General features: G+C 40.1%; 1 protein-coding gene across 1 annotated transcript in view; it reads right to left on the bottom strand.

The window, feature by feature from the left end:
• The window catches only part of LOC116984387 (doublecortin domain-containing protein 1-like), a 156812-nt gene extending 147362 nt beyond the window's left edge, over nt 1-9450 (bottom strand). The window contains exons 1-2 of the mRNA XM_033038544.1: nt 9353-9450; nt 6128-6234 (exon numbers count right to left, since the gene is read on the bottom strand). The gene's annotated coding sequence lies outside the window, so the exon portion shown is untranslated. The remainder of the gene's footprint in view (nt 1-6127; nt 6235-9352) is intronic.
• Nucleotides 9451-16316: the final 6866 nt, after the last annotated feature.

The following is a 16316-nucleotide window of genomic DNA, read 5'->3' as shown; positions in this document are numbered from 1 at the left end:
TGTTTTCGCACTATATCTCTAAACTAAACTGTAAATATTTTTGGAGACAGTCCTAAGCTTCGACTATCAATGCCCAATGAAAATTTTAGTCCTGTGCATCAGACTAGTCCTTGATCTTGTTCCCATCACTGATAGTGCCCTCATCACTATCATCACTACCAATCACTACCAATAATCCTTCTTGGGAAATTCATGGGTGATTGTGAGGCTCTTTAAGAATGAACAGTCTGTTTACATTCTACATTCTAGTTTACAGTGCAGATTTAAAAAAAAACACGTACAGAGATATGGAAATTCAAAAGTTTAGAGTAGTTGAAATGAATTTAAGGTTCTGTGAATCATTCAGTGCAAGAACATAGCTGGAGATATCTTAATTGTGACAATCGTAAGCCGAGAATAGTTTTGTATGTCAAAACAATTTAGGCCCCTCTGGACTGTTATTATCCGATAACAATGCCTCAAAACACAATCTATGCACAGCAATGTTTTTATATATACTCTTAGTTTTGGCAGCATGAAAGACAAGGTAATAATTTATGAAAATTATAAAAGAAATAATTTATATTCATCACCTCTCACTTCTCATCACTTTAGATTATCAGTAATGCAGAGTGAATCTGCTGTCAGATTTCTAATTGCTTTGTAATAGGTTTGAAACATGGAAATAATTAATGGCAAACAATCTGTCACTTGTCTGTTGCATTATCTTTCTATCACAGCAAAATAAAAAAGCTCATTATAGAAGTTGCTAATGAGCTACAAAAGAGTATAAGAAGTGCCTTTCCAGTGTACCGACACTGCACTAAAAACAAGGAGAATATTTCAACATAATTCCCATCTCAATTAACGGTATAGGCAGAGCTACGATATGTATTGGACAATCTTATCTTCCACAGTTCATTATTTGTATTCCTTTTTCTGCAGTCAACATTAATTTCACTTAAACTAGAAAATAATTTATCTTTGAGAAAATATTAAAAGTCCAGTTTGTCTTCACATAGCTATTGCTCACAATAGTTGTTGCTTTGTACGTTCAAACCTGTTGAAATTTGAAGAATGCTGATCTTATAATATAAGAAGCAGGTAACCAAATTATCAATGTTATTTTATATTAAAACATTTGGGCCCCAATCATTTGTGTCTCTTTATTTGTTCTGAATTACCTTTGCTTTAGTAGAAAGTTATTTATTTATTGGGACATAGGTGTCACTAGAAAGAGTGTAGAAAGTGGAAAAGTGATGGTGAGATTTCTTCTTGAACTACTAACAGTCTTTCTAGTAAAGGTACAATTGCAATGCTGATGAATAGGAATTTCCTAGGTTTGGACCGCGAGGTGGTGAAGGTATAGTGCCCTCCATAATGTTAGGGACAAAGACCCATCATTTATTTATTTGCCTCTGTACTCCATAATTTGAGATATGTAATGGAAAAAAAATCACATGTGGCTAAAGTGCACATTCTCTGATTTTATTAAAGGCCATTTTTATACATTTTGGTTTCACCATGTAGAAATTACAGTTGTGTTTATACATAGTCTCCCCATTTCAGGGCAGCATAATGTTCAGGACACATGGCTTCACAGGTCTTTGTAATTGCTCAGGTGTGTTTAATTGCCTCCTTAATGTAGGTATAAGAGAGCTCTCAGCACCTAGTCTTTCCTCCTCTTTCCATCACCTTCGGAGACTTTTATTGCTGTTTATCAACACGAGGTCTAAAGTTGTGCCAATGAAAATCAAAGAAGCCATTATGAGACTGAGAAACCAGATGTTAAAGACATCAGCTAAACCTTACCAAAATCAACTGTTTGGAACATCTTTAAGAAGAAAGAGAGCACTGGTGAGCTTACTAATCGCAAAGGGACTGGCAGGCCAAGGAAGACCTCCACAGCTGATGACAGAAGAATTCTCTCTATAATAAAGAAAAATCCCCAAACACCTGTCCGGCAGTTCAGAAACACTCTTCAGGACTCAGGTGTTGATTTGTCAATGACCACTGTCCGCAGAAGACTTCATGAACAGAAATACAGAGGCTACATTGCAAGATACAAACCACTGGTTAGAGGCAAAAATAGGATGGCCAGGTTACAGTTTGCCAAGAAGTACTTAAAAGAGCAACCGCAGTTCTAGAAAAAGGTCTTGTGGGCAGATGAGACGAAGATTAACTTATATCAGAGTGATAGCAAGAGCAAAGTATGGAGGAGCGAAGGAACTGCCCAAGATCCAAAGCATACCACAACATCTGTTAAACACGGTGGTGGGGGTGTTATAGCCTGGGTATGTATGGCTGCTGAAGGTACTGGCTCACTTATCTTCATTGATGATACAACTGCTGATGGTAGTAGCATAATGAATTCTGAAGTGCATAGACACATCCTATCTGCTCAATTTCAAACAAATGCCTCAAACCATTGGCCGGTGGTTCATTCTACAGCAAGACAATGATCCCAAACATACTGCTAAAGCAACAAAGGAGTTTTTTAAAGCTAAAATATGGTCAATTCTTGAGTTGCCAAGTCAATCACCCGATCTGAACCCAATTGAGCATGCCTTTTATGTGCAGAAGAGAAAACTGAATTGGAACTAGCCCCCAAAACAAGCATAACTAAAGATGGCTGCAATACAGGCCTGGCAGAGCATCACCAGAGAAGACGCCCAGCTACTAGTGATGTCCATGAATCGCAGACTTCAACAGTCGTTGCATGCAAAGGATATGCAACAAAATACTAAACATGACTACTTTCATTTACGACATTGCTATGTCCCAAACATTATGGTTCCCCGAAAAGGGGGGGGAGGGGGGGGGGAGGGGGGGCTATATATAAACACTGCTGTAATTTCTACATGGTGAAACCAAAATGTAAATGGCCTTTATTAAAATCTGACAAAGTGCACTTTAACCACATGTGATTTTTTTCTATTACAAATCTCAAATTGTGGAGTACAGAGGCAAATAAATAAATGATGGGTCTTTGTCCCAAACATTATGGAGGGCACTGTGAGTGACATGTTTCCAGTTCAAGATGGTGGTTAAATCACAATTGGAGTACTGCGTGCAATTCTGGTTGCTCTGCCATTGGAAGGATGATGTCAAGATGGAAAGGGTGCTGAAAAGATTTACCAGGATGGTACCAGGACTTGAGGGCTTGAGTTACAATGAGGTAGATAGGCTAGGGCTTTTTTCCCTGGAGCAGAGAAAACTAAGGTGTGACCTTACAGAGGGATACAAAATCAAGTCACAATTTTTTCCCAGGTAGAGCAGTCTAGAATCAGGTTTAAGGTGAGTGGGGAAAGATTTAAAAAAAACTTTAGGCGCAATTTCTTCACAAAGAGGATTGTGGGTATATGGAACAATCTGCCAGAGGAATCTGTCTAGGTTACATTTATAAGGCAATTAGATGTGTACATGCATAGGAAATGTTTAGAGCGATATGGACCAAATGCAGGCAAATAGAACTAGCACTGTTATAAAACCTAATCAGCATGGACAAATTGGGTCAAAGGACCTGTTTCCTTGCTGTATGACTATATAACTATGGGACAGAAATTAACTGGAGTTTGAGGAAGGAATTTTAAAACCTGTGGCCTTGGGATCTGGAGGTGTGGATGCTAATTTGAAGTTAAGAAATGGGCAAGAGGCTTATTTTTTGCATTCTTTGCAGATGTAAGCACAATCCACAGGAAGCCATCTGGCTAAACATAAATCATCTCATTTTTGAATACAACAGCCTATTCTTGCGCAATTCATGTTTGCAATAATAAAAGACATTATGGGTCATAATTGGACATCAGCCATCACATTAAGCACCCTTTGAAATTTGTACCATCAAACAGAATACATTTGGCACGCAACATTATCATCTACTTGTCTATTTATACATAATAATATGGTTCAAACTATACAATAGCTAAGTACTCTCTTAAATATAGGCTATAAATAGTGTAATGTTGGCTACATCCTGAATAGAAGTACTTAAATCTGTTCCAGAGCTCTGCTGTAAACTTGCCCCTTGTAAACAACCTATCATGTTTGTACAATCTCCAAAACTGCATCTAGTATACAATGTATGAATAAAACATTTCAAGTTGAAAAACATAGCCTTGAGGAATGCAGAAGTGACCAAGGATCTTTGGTTCCAGGCATTGTTGCAAACTCAGTCCCTTCTGTGAATGTATGGGCAACAGTTGAGCAAATATAACCCAGAAATTGAAGTCAACACATATTATATCTTTGGGCTAAATTAAATAAAAACAGAGGGAAGCTTTCATTCATTTTGGTGAAAGCTTAATCAGATAGAATCACTGCTACGTGATTTGAATTGACAATTGCTCTGCTTGGTTATGTTGTTGGCCATATTTTCAGTTCCCTTTTTTAAAGAATTTCAAGTGTAATCAAGTCAAGCTGAGTATGTTGACATATGCACTAGTACGGCGAGATATAGGTACAACAAAAACCTTGCTTGTAGCAGCACCACAGGCACATAGATTCAGACACAATGCACAAAACATAAATCGATATTACTAAAAGTCTGATCTTGACCACTTCCTGTTGTTCAGTATATTGATTTTAGAAAATACACTGCCACTTTTGGCCATCTTACTCAGAGTCCTCCTGCGCTGCGCAGGACAAGAGGATTTTTTCCATTGATTAAAAATAAAAGAGTTATTAGTGTTTAAAAAATGTTGAGATTCTCTCTCTCCTGAAGGCCATGCCCCTTCCGGAGGGACTATAAAACCCGGAAGTGTTGAGTGCCTCAGTCAGTCTCTGCAAGATGGGGGAAGCGAGAGGGTCATGTCTCTCAGTCTGAGCTGTGAATAACACTGACCACATGTCTACTAAACTGTGAGTGGTTTTACTGACCTGTCAGTGCCCTTAATGTGGTTTGAAAATATAGTTTGGAAATGCTAAAGCTGTGTTGCCTTTGGTTTGGAAATGCTAAAGCTGTGTTGCCTTTGGTTTGGAAATGCTAAAGCTATGTTGCCTAATTAAAGTTGCCTTGGCTAATTAAAGTTGCCTTTCCTAATTAATGTTGCCTTGCCTAATTAATGTTGCCTTGCCTAATTAAAGTTGCCTTGCCTAATTAAAGTTGCCTTGCCTAAAGTATCCTTGCCTAATTAAAGTTGCCTTGCCCAATTAAAGTTGCCTGCCTAATTCAAGTTGCCTTGCCTAATTAAAGTTGCCTTGCCTTCTATATATAATTAAAAGACTAATCTTGACCACTTCCTGTTTGCGCTTTATATTGATTTTAGAAAAGACGCTACCACATACGGCTGTGATTTTTGGCCATCTTACTCAGAGTCCCCCTCCGCTCATCAGTTCATCCTAAAATAAATTTCCACAAAGTACAACTATGATTAACTAGTAATATAAGTAACCAATACATTTTCCACTGAATGCAATATGTGGTCTCAAATATTAAAACAATCATCATTTCTATAATAGAAGATGGGACACAAAGTGCTGGAGGAAGTCGGGGTCTAGATGTCAATCATCCTTTTGCTCCAGAGATGCTGCCTGACCTGCTGATTTATCCAGCACTATGTGTCTATCTTCAGTATATACCAGCAACTGCAGTTCTTTTCTACACTATTTCTATAATTCTGTCTTCAGAAAAAGGATGGTGTAGTATGGATGTATAAATCTTGGGATATTTCAGTGTTTTGTTTTAAATGAACTTTTATTTCCACATGGACATAAAAGGATCTCAGCAGTAAAGAACTAACTAGAAACAGGCAAACTACTTGGCAGAATGTCATAGCTCAGTTTACTACAAATTGAGATACTAAGCCCCTCTCATCCTTGGGCCATTGGACAAAAAGTTAGTAAATTACATGTTGCCTTTTCTCAGATGGTCAACTAATCTTCTGTAGAGAAGCTTCTATTCCCCTGGATTGTGCGTCAGATCCACCTACTCTTACAGCTTTCTCAGCAATGAGTGAAAGCCATGTCAATCAGTTTGACAAGTGGTGGAATGAGGGAGGAATACAATCAAAACAAAAGAAACAATGAGGCCTCTAAGAAATATGAACCACTGGACTTCCATTGTAGAAATTCTACTATCCCATCCACATATGTTTATCACCCGCAACCTACATAACACACTTCTGCATAGCCACATTTATGCCCTTACCACGTTTGGGTTGGCTGAATATTTTCTGTGGCCTGATTCCTACTGAATATGATATCCAGCCAGTGCCTCTCCTCAGGCATGCAGATAGCTTTACATTTGGACTATGTCTGGAAAGAAAGGTGATGGATAAATAAAAATAATTAGGCTTTTATTTTTGGATTTTTGCAGTAATATATAGCAAGTTGCAGATTACACTAAAGGGGGTGATACTGTAGATAGCTAAGATAACTATCAAAAATTACAGCAGGATCTTGATCAGTTGCACAAGTGGACTGGGCTGATGAATGGTTAATGGAGTTTAATGGGAAGTTAAACTAGGGCAGGACATTCATAGTGCTCAGAGCTCTGTTGTAGAGCAGAGGGATCGAGGAGTGCAGGTACATAATTCCTTGAAAGTGACGTCTCATGTAGATAGGTTGGTATCTGCAATAGGAAAGATATTGTTACTGGAAAAGAGTACAGACAAGATTTACGATTATGTTTCCAGGACTTGAGGGCCTGAGCTATAGGGAGTTGGGCAGACTAGGACTTTATTCCTTGGAGCGCATGATGAGGGGTGATCTTTCAGAGGTGCATAAGATCATGAAGGGAATAGATAGAGTAAATGCACAGAGATTTTTACCCAGCGTATGGGAATCAAGAACCAGAGAACATAGGTTTAAGCTGATATGGGAAAGATTTAATAGGAATCTGAAGGGCAACTTTTTCCACACAGAGGGTGGTGGGTATATAGAACGAGCTGCCAGAGGAGGTAATTGAGGCAGATACTATAAGCAACATATAAAATACATTTAGACAGGTATGTGGACAGGAAAGGTTTAGAGGGATATGGGACATGTGCAGGCAGCTGGGACTAGTGTAGATGCGGCATCAACCACTCTCTGAGTAGAACACTTACCCCTCAGATCCCCTTTCAAACTCTTACCTCTTCCCTTAAACCTATGTTAATTTGCTTTTGATACACCTATCATGGGAAAACCTTAGGATTATGCCCTTACCAGAAAGGTGCTCGTGCAAGCAACAATTTCAACTTATCTGTCCCTCACTATCCTTGCACATATGACGATAAACTAGAAAACTTGACTTCTACCTTGGGTGATATAATAGTTAGGCACCATGTACAGGCATCTTGCATTTATGCATGTTTGATCTATGTGTTTTTGAAATAATGTGCTTGTATAATTAATACCAAAAACCAATTTATGTGCTGTATTTTAAAAATAATGCGCTCAAATTTACGTAGAACTGTACATGTTAAATTTAAGCATGTTTGAATAACACGCTGTTTTTCAGCAACTAAATGTCCATGTAAAACGCGAGGTGCCTGTACATTGGATTCCACTATTGAGGTCTGGTTACTTGATATAACTGGTACTTTGTAGCATTGTTTATTGTATATTTATTTGTTGTGTTGTTGCTCTAATGTGCCTGTAAAGCTGCACCGTAGGAATTTCCGATTCATCCTGGTGCATATGAAAACTAAATATCCTTGACTTTAAATATGGTGAGACTTTACCATTAGCTGGAGTGGAGTTTTGATTACCTGAAGATTTTTCCAGAGGGGTTTTATAAATTCATGTGATTTGTTTGTCTACAATACATGCTGCACCAGTCCAATTTTGATTCTCATCTTCTGTTGCCAATTCTCAATTTAAACTTGGGTGAAATACTTAACTGTCCACACATTTGACTTTGCAAAACCATACATTCACACTACAATTTTTTAATGAAGATTATATAATGAAACTATAGGTAGACACTAAATGCTAGAGTAACTCAGCGGGACAGGCAGCATCTCTGGAGAGAAGGAATGGGTGACGTTTCTGGTCGTTGTAGGTGGCGAAGGGCTTGGAGGATTATATGCTGTATGCGACGGCTGATGGAGTGGAAGGCGAGGACAAGGGGGACTCTGTTGGAGTAAGGGGGACTTTCGCCACCTTCAACGGGATCCCTCTACTGGCCACATCTTCCCATCTCCACCCCTTTCTGTTTTCCGCAGAGACCGTTCCCTCCGCAACTCCTCGGTCAATTCGTCCCTTCCCACCCAAACCACCCACTCCCCAAGTACTTTCCCTTGCAACCGCAGGAGATGCAACACCTGAACCTTTAACTCACCCCTCGACTTCATCCAAGGACCCCGACAACCTTTTCAGGTGAGACAGAGGTTCACTTGCACCTCCTCCACCCTCATCTATTGTATCCGCTGTTCCAAGTGTCAACTTCTGTACATTGGCAAGACCAAGCGCAGGCTCGGCGATCGTTTTACAGAACACCTCTGCTCAGTCTGCCTTAACCTACCTGATCTCCCAGTTGCTCAACACTTTAACTCCCCCTCCCATTCCCAATCTGACCTTTCTGTCCTGGGCCTCCTACATTGTCAGAGTGAGGCCCAGTGCAAATTGGAGGAACAGCACCTCAAATTTTGCTTGGGTAGCTTACACCCCAGCATATGAACATTGACTTCTCTAACTTCAAATAGCCCTTGCTTTCCTTCTCTCTCCATCCGCTTCCCCTTCCCAGTTCTCCCACCAGTCTTACTGTCTCCGACTACATTCTATCTCTGTCCTGCCCACTCCCCTAACATCAGTCTGAAGAAGGGTCTCGACCGGAAACGTCACTCATTTCTTCTCTCCAGAGACGCTGCCAGTCCCGCTGAGTTACTCCAGCATTTTGTATCTAGCTTCAATTTAAACCAGCATCTGCAGTTATTTCCTACACATATAATCAAACTATATCTATTTGGTACATTTAGGCCAATATTTCCACCATGTAAGTACAACCATGTAATTCATTAAATGCACGATTTGAATGCAAAGCTTTTTTTTTTTAAACTGCTTCGCTTTATTTCAATGTTAATGCTTAAGGGCACTTAATTAAGTAGTGAGATGCGTAATCCCAATGAATTGGAAATTCTACACATTGTCACTTTTCACTTTGTTTCCCCAATTACATTTTCTTATTCAGCTTTACATTGCTAGTTAGTAAAATAGTTATGCGCAGTTGTTTGTTGGAAATTAAATTGTTTGAGGTCTATTAAAGTGAATCCGTATTGTCACACTCACCATTATTTTGCAGTACATTTTGATTTAAGCAAAATATAACATTTACTTTTCAGATTTTTAAGTTATTCTTGTTCTTTACCTTTTCAGATATCCCAGTCTCTGTATTACTGAGAGGAAACTAGAAGCATTTTCACAAAGAGCTAACACAAAAATTCTAAATTACCTGCATAAATATTCTACGAAGTTATGATTTCATCCCTTTGATGGTTTTACAACTTTACAACTGTCACAAAAGTTCTCCACTCATAATTTTTTTTTCGCACTGAAGCACTGAGAAGAACTGAAGCCTGAGACCTCTAGCAACAGTTGCTAGACACAAAAACCATGTGATCAAAACACTTGTAACCAGGCACTGGGCTGAGGGCAATCATTGATTGTGGAAGCTAGCAAGAAGCAATTTCCCTGGTTACCTGTGTAAATCTACATAATTATTCATAAAGTAATTATGTAGACATATAGGTAGCCAGGAAAATCAATACCTTTCCTCTATTATAATTACTTTAATGTATAATGTCCTGGTAATTAAATCATTTTAATCTTTGACATTTCCTCTTGTAACACTCATAAACAGTACAATGCCATTGACATTAGAAAAGGTGGAGGCATGCTGCTTAAATCCCTAGGTTGGCTGTACTGATGCTCTTGCCTGATGACCTCTGGCACGTGAAGGCCACGACAAACTGCTTCACCCTGTGTAGATGCACACTTGGCTATAAGGAGGCAGGATGATAAATATTGAAGGTTGTGGTGTGTGACGGATGACACGTGAGAACACCAGGAGTAGAAGTCCTATTTCCTGGTACCCTATTTCCATCATTACTCTCATGGGCCAGTCAAATCTCAGTATCTCTCTGCTGAAGAGCATATTTACACAGATAAGTGCTGCATTACATATCCACGGTTAGGGTGTCCCTCTTGCTCTATTTAAGAATGCTGGTGTTTAGAGTCTTCATCGTTATGGCCATGGTCTGCATAAGTTCATTGCATGGCCATGATTAATGTTTTATGGAATTACCCAATCAATGCTAAGAAGATCCCTGGAATACTGTTACATTAATGTCAAGGTTGAGATAAACTGCCCATTTCTCTGTAAAATCAGCCAGTACATTAGATATGTTCAGCTGCCCGTCAATTTTTATTTATCCATGGTCTCTGGGGTCTATGTCCATCGGAGTTTGGATCAGGCTGCACCTTCAAGCCCAGACCTTTCACAACAAAGTGCAGCTGGTATTTGGAATGAGCTGCCGGAGGTGAAACTCACAGTCATGAGCAGAGCATTCAAACACCCTGCGGATAATCCTTGATGCCAAATTTAGTTTGGATCATGCAAGTCTACATCATCCCTGCTTGCTTAAAACCAACACTAAACCCAGGTACAATGAGATTACCACAAACCAATGCACACGTGACATTGCACCTATCCCATTATTTTCCATGCTTCGAATCCCTCTTTTGTTATTTTCAGGATCTTTGACTTCCACAGGAATGTTTTCAGAAATCAATGTTAACTTAACCTTTGAGATCATTTCTGAACTTTCTTCAGGCTTTAATGATCTAATTTACAATAAATCTTAAATGCGGTAACGGTATATATTTTAATACTTACCAGCATTTGGAGTGCTTCTTTATTGGCCTGTTTATTTTGTTCAACTACTCTCTAAAGGCAAACTGGGTACATATATTTTATGAAGTCTCTATCTGCTATGATGTCATAAAGTTCTGTTCCAGTGACATCATGGTCAGAAGTGATGGCCTCAACCTGTCACAAGGTTGCAAGACAGGAAAGTGAATAAAATCTGAGAGACAAATGTAGCTACATAATTTATCTTTGTAGTTTGATATCAAATAGGTACAGGGCCCTCTATAATGTTTGGGTCAGACCCATAATTTATTTATTTGCCTCTGTACTCCATAATTTGAGATTTGTAATCCAGAACCAGGAGCCACAGTTTAAGAATAAGGGGGGAGCCATTTAGAATGGAGATGAGAAAACACTTTTTCTCCCAGAGAGTTATGAGTCTGTGGAATTTTCTGCCACAGAGGGCGGTGCAGGCTGGTTCTCTGGATACTTTCAAGAGAGCTAGATAGAGCTCTTAACGATAGCGGAGTCAGGGGATATGGGGAGAAGGCAGGAACGGGGTACTGATTCGGGACGATTAGCCATGATCACATTAAATGGCGGTGCTGGCTCGAAGGGCCGAATGGCCTAATCATGTACTTATTGTCTATTGTAACAGAAAAAAAATCACATGAAGTTAAAGTGCACATTGTCAGATTTTAATAAAGGCAATTTTCATACATTTTGGTTTCACCATGTAGAAATGACAGCAGTGTTTATACATAATCCCCCCGTTTCAGGGCACCATAATGTTTGGGACACAGCAATGTCATGCAAATGAAAGTAGTCATGTTTAGTATTTTGTTGCATGCAATGACTGCTTGAAGTCTGCGATTCATGGACATCACCAGTTGCTGGGTGTCTTCTCTGGTGATGCTCTGCCAGGCCTGTATTGCAAACATCTTTAGCTTACGCTTATTTTGGGGGCTCATTCCCTTCAGTTTTCTCTTCAGCATATAAAAGGCATGCTCAATTGGGTTCAGATCGGGTGACTGACTTAGCCACTCAGGAATTGGCCATATTTTAGCTTTGAAAAACTCCTTTGTTGCTTTAGCAATATGTTTGGGATCATTGTCTTGCTGTAGAATGAACTGCCGGCCAATGAGTTTTGAGGCATTTGTTTGAACTTGAGCAGATAGGATGTGTCTATACACTTCAGAATTCATTATGCTACTACCATGAGCAGTTGATTCATCAATGAAGATAAGTGAGCCAGTACCTTCAGCAGCCATACATGCCCAGGCCATAACACCCCCACCACTGTGTTTCACAGATGAGGTGGTATGCTTTGGATTTTGGGCAGTTCCTTCTCTCCTGCACAATTTGCACTTGCCATCACTCTGATATAAGTTAATCTTCGTCATCTGTCCACAAGACCTTTTTCCATAACCATGGTTGCTCTTTTAAGTACTTCTTGGCAAACTGTAACCTGGCCATCCTATTTTTGCCTCTAACCAGTGGTTTGCATCTTGCAGTGTAGCCTCTGTATTACTATTCATGAAGTCTTCTGCGGACAGTGGTCATTGACTCCTGAAAAGTGTTTCTGATCTGTCGGGTAGGTGTTTGGGGATTTTTCTTTATTATAGAGAGAATTATTTTGTCATCAGCTGTGGAGGCCTTACATGGTCTGCCAGTCTCTTTGCGATTAGTAAGCTCACCAATGCTCTCTTTCTTCTTAATGATGTTCCAAACAGTTGATTTTGGTAAACCTGAGGTTTGGCTGATGTCTCTAGCAGTTTTATTCTTGTTTCTCAGTCTCATAATAGCTTCTTCGACATTCATTGGCACAACTTGTGGTCCTCATGTTGATAAACAGCAAAAAAAGTTTCCAAAGGTGATAGAAAGACTGGAGGAAAGACTAGGTGCTGGGAGCTCTCTTATACCTGCATTAAGGAGGCAATTAAACACACCTGAGCAATTACAAACCCCGTGAAGCCATGTGACCCAAACATTATGGTGCCCTGAAATGGGGGGACTATGTATAAACACTGCTGTAATTTCTACAAGGTGAAACCAAAATGTATAAAAATGACCTTTATTAAAATCTGACAATGTGCACTAACCACTTGTTATTCTTTCTATTACAAATCTCAAATTGTGGAGCACAGAGGCAAATAAATAAATGATGGATTTTTGTCCCAAACATTATGGAGGGCATTGTGCATACATATTTGGAGATTTTAAACATTTCCCTTACTGCCAAAAACACAGTATGTCTTTGTTTTAGCAGAAAGATGCCCGCACAATTAAATAATAAGAACTTAAATAATAATAAACACAGGATTTACATGCTATTTTGCCCGACCTTGATATGTAGCATGGAGAAGCTGCTAGCTTATTTAAAATACATAAAATTCTGTTGCTTATGACATTTCTCTATTAGCACTTCAAATCTAAAACTTATTCAAAGTTCACCTGAGCAAGATGCAGACATTTATCGGTGATTCTTGGGAATACTAGTGTGATTTCCAAAATAGATTCTATTGATACACCATGTCAATGCATTCTGTAACTATCCATTTCCGGAATAAAAGATTTATTTTTCAACTGTTAAGTATGATTTATCAAGAAATGTGGTTTGATAAATAGATACGCGAATTTCTGTTGATGTACCATGCTTTAAGGGGCTGTCCTACTTGGGCAACCTAATTGGCCAGTTTAGGAGATTTTGAAAAAATGTCATGTTGAAGACCTCCTTCGTCTATGTAGAAGACCTCCTTCGACCTCGAGTACACGGGGACTACTCTCCAGCATGAAGGAGAGTTACAAAGACCTTATGTCGACCATGCTGCGAGTATGAGTCAAGGACAAACTCACCAGAACTCGCAGATTAGGTCGCCCAAGTGGGACAGTCCCCTTATGTTCTCCCAAACTGGTAAAAAAAATTATAAATCATTTCTTTGAAATGCAGTCATTGTAGTTAAGTAGATACACACCAACCAAGATAATATTCCACATATTCTGTTCTAACAGCGTGGGTTTGGGTAAAAAAATGCGAAAGAGTGTTCTTGATGTAAAGACAGCTGCATTAAATAATCCAGACAAAGATTCAAGATTTAAGAGTTTATTATCATGTGTCCCAGAAAGGACAATGAAATTCTTGCTTTGCTTCAGCACAACAGAATATAGTAGGCATGAATACGGAACAGATCAGTGTGTCCATATCTATATTACTAAAAGTCTGATCTTGACCACTTCCTGTTGTTCTGTATATTGATTTTAGAAAAAACGCTGCCACTTATGGCTGTGATTTTCGGCCATCTTACTCAGTCCCCTCCGCTGCGCATGACGAGGATTTTTCCCATCAATGAAAAATAAAAGGGTTATTAGTGCTTAAAAAATGTTGAGATTCTCTCTCCTGAAGGCCACACCCTTCTGGAGGGACTATAAATCCCAGAAGTGTTGAGTGCCTGTCAGTCTCTGCAAGATGGGGGAGCGAGAGGGTCACGTCTCTCAGTCTGAGCTGTGATTAACACTGAACACATGTCTACTAATCTGTGAGTGGTTTTACTGACCTGTCAGTGCCCTTAATGTGGTTTAAAAATATAGTTTGGAAATGCTAAAGCTGTGTTGCCTTTGGTTTGGAAATGCTAAAGCTGTGTTGCCTTTGGTTTGGAAATGCTAAAGCTGTGTTTCCTTTGGTTTGGAAATGCTAAAGCTGAGTTGCCTTTGATTTGGAAATGCTGAAGCTGTGTTGCCTTTGGTTTGGAAATGCTAAAGCTGTGTTGCCTTTGGTTTTGAATGCTAAAGCTGCCTTGCCTAATTAAAGTTGCCTTGCTAATTAAAGTTGCCTTGCTAATTAAAGTTGCCTTGCCTAATTAAAGTTGCCTTGCCTAATAAAAGTTGCTTCCCACAAATCCTTAAATTCCAACAGCCGAGTAACCTCAATCGGTCCCTTGATCGTGCTGTCGGAATTTAAGGATTTGCGGAAAGCGGCTGACATGAGTGAGGCTAGTGAGCGGCAGGAGAGAGGTTCAGATGGAGAGCACTGTCAGAGGTGAGCGGGGGCCGGCAGAAGGCTCTGAGGTGGTGGCCGCTTGCAGCCACATGAGCTGTCCCGTCCCGGCGGCCGCTCGCAGCCACCCGAGCTATTTCTCCCCCCGGCCACAATGCAGTGGCTTCGCGCCCGGAGCGTCGCGGCAAGTGAGTTGCTGGCATGATCCCCGAGCCCCTCCTTCACTCCTCCCCAGCGGCGCTGTCCTTTCACAGCCGCTTCCCATCAGCTGCCAGCAATGAGTGATAGACTTGGCTATCCCTCAGTACAACAACATCGTTCTTGATGTTGCTGTACTGAGGGATAGCCAAGTCTATCTTTCTTGGCTAACAACCTTCCAACTTCGGCTTCCAAGACGCATGTAAATTTTTGTGCCTTATTTTTGGGTAAAAAATAGTCTTCATTGCCGGGAAATATGGTATTTAAAAACATATAGCACCAAGAAATCTACTTACCACATCAATTGTACACAAACTCCATTCTTCTCTCTTTGTTTCTTAAGATATTCTTAAGATAATGGCAATCCATGTTTGAAAAACCCGCCAAGAAACTTGGGCTGCTCATGTGCAGTATGCTGCTGCGCATACGCAGTACTGCAAAGGCAGAATTTCAGCTGCCTTCACTACCAGGAAATTGGCGGCTTGAAGCATCGTCGACGGCACGCCAGCTGCGCAGACCTTCGCGTGTTACATCCACTACGGATGAAAGGCACGGAGAATTATGCCTATCTAAGAGATCGATCTCCTAGGTAGGCATTATTCCCCCATGCCTTTACTATTTATATTTAATAATTACCATTTTATAATTTTAGTCAGGGTAGGCAGTGCCTACCTTGCCTACCCTGACGGCACGTGCCTGCTCCAAAGACTTTACCGTCACGTCCCTATTTCACTTGTGTTAATCCTGGCTAAATTGGAGGGCTAGGACTTCAAAATTGGGTAAAGCTTCAGGGTTGCTGGGAGATTTGGTCATCTGCAGAGAATTGCTCTCTGCAGAGCTGGGACAAGCTATGGAGAGGTACCAGAGTGTCTGGAGCTTATACAATTTGCAAGCAAAGAATCTGCAAACCCTGTCAATTTGGTGCAAAATGCATAGAATGAATTGGATGGCCGCAAACCAGACATACACCTTCTAAATAGTTGTAAATCATGTTGCAGTTTGACTTTGCCAAGTGTTGATTGGATGAGGTGTTGAGCCTTTTCTTGGTTTTCTGTAAATCAGGGTAAATGTTTCTAAGTTGGCTTCCTCTCGAAGTCTGTTTTGAATCCAATTTGGTCTGTTGTACAAGCTGTTGTATCATTAGGTTAGGGGAATGTCTGTTATGTATGGGGTTAATCGATATCTGTAATTGGTTTATTAAGAGACCACCCCCCGTGAGGTTCGGCCCCTCGAGGTCCCGGGACATATAAAAGTCTGCTACCACGAAGCTCAGTGTCGATCAAAGATACCTCTGGTATCTTTGGCGTCGATCTTCTGGGAGAACGCTGGGGACTACATGAACTTCTGGAGTGTCTC

This window comes from Amblyraja radiata, chromosome 20, assembly GCF_010909765.2.
Source record: "Amblyraja radiata isolate CabotCenter1 chromosome 20, sAmbRad1.1.pri, whole genome shotgun sequence".
Classification (NCBI taxonomy): Eukaryota; Metazoa; Chordata; class Chondrichthyes; order Rajiformes; family Rajidae; genus Amblyraja; species Amblyraja radiata.
Note: the sequence above shows the minus strand (reverse complement) of the source record. Positions and strands in the feature narration are given on the sequence as shown.